We start from the raw sequence: 1,622 nt of genomic DNA, 5'->3' as shown, positions 1-1,622 counted from the left end.
CTAAAAACAAGAAGGTCTGAACATGCATAGCAAATCTTGCATTCCTGCATGTCTGTATAATTCACTGAAGTAGGTTAAAAGTAAACAATTGAAGAACATAAAGAGAGTTTTCCATGTTAAAACTTAGTACAAACTTAGTACATTTCAAATATCAGAGTGGGGGGTGTTAAGGTCACATTAGTGATCTTAATTAATCATTGGTATTTTTTTTCTAAATAATGTTTAAAATTACACAATTACCCTGCAGTCATATATTTTGACCATTTAAATCTCAGCCTACTATGATTTTTCTCCGTATTAAGAATGATAGATACAAGTACTAATTATCAGAATGGGATACAGAAAACTAAATTATAATGGAATATAACACCAGCTAAAAAGCATGTTAGAAATAGAATTAATGATGCTTCTCTGTTTATTTAATGATATTAATTGATAAACTATAAAACTTTTAACCAATACCTTGGCTTCAGCTCCTGAAATTATTTTCTGTACAGTTGTTTATTTGAATACTGATTTATTGATTTCAGTTTCTAATTTTTATAAAGTTGTAAAGTTATAAAGTTGTAACATTAATTCAAATTCAAATTAGATTACTAACACGGCTACAAATAAAATGAAACAAAGCAGTATTTTCTTCTTGAATTTTATCATCCATATATCTTTAGAACCTAGTATAAGATTATATTCTAAATTTAATATATAAGGAATACAAGATGGCAATATGATTTTTTTTTTTAAAAACCCAAAAAGGTCATTTTTGCATTGCAACAAGTGTGGTAAAACTTGGAATCATATCCAGATTTTTTTTTGAGACAGAAGGATACCATGTTTAAATGTGCAAAAAGTGTTCAACAAAGTGCAGGGCATAGGCAAACTGTTTACACCAAAATTTTCATCATAATCCCACTGACATTAATATTTCTGAAATTCTGAAGATATGAGCCCTGAAACTTTAAATAGTTAAATTTTGGAACACACAAATCACATTTCCATGGAGTGCAAGCCGTCAGCTGTTATTGTAGGTCACTAAGATACAATGAATTATTTTCTGCAGTTCATGGAAAACATTAGGCGGCTGTAATAAAGTCAATGGCATTTCCTTCCTTACTGCAGCATTTGCTTCAGCAATTCTCTGTTTTGCTCCAGCGCCATTTCATGCTTAATAAAATGTCATGGACTTTCTCTTTTCCTTTTTAAAGTTCTACTTAGTTATTATTCAGACCAAAACAGAATACAGAGAAATAAAAAATATTGCTTAGCATGACTCGATGAATGAAAAAAGAAGAAACAGATTTTTAAAATTCTAAACAGAACGGTAATAATAGATCTGCTTTTTAGGTACTGAGAACAAAAAGCTACCAACATTCAGTATTAAGGAAAGAAGCAACAACATTTATGTATTTTTCTTTTATTTTCCTACAAACCATCTCATCGCATTCTCCCCTCCCCCCCTCCCCGTATACTTCACTATTTTTTGCAATGAAAATGTTTAGCTTGAATACACCATTGATTGCTGTTAGAAGGATAACAGATTTCTACATACAGGTTGATTTGGGATGACATACATGATATCTACAAAGATGAATTAAAAAGCAGCAGGAATCCAAATGTGATAACAA

Source organism: Thamnophis elegans, chromosome Z (assembly GCF_009769535.1).
Source record: "Thamnophis elegans isolate rThaEle1 chromosome Z, rThaEle1.pri, whole genome shotgun sequence".
Taxonomy (NCBI): Eukaryota; Metazoa; Chordata; class Lepidosauria; order Squamata; family Colubridae; genus Thamnophis; species Thamnophis elegans.
Note: the sequence above shows the minus strand (reverse complement) of the source record.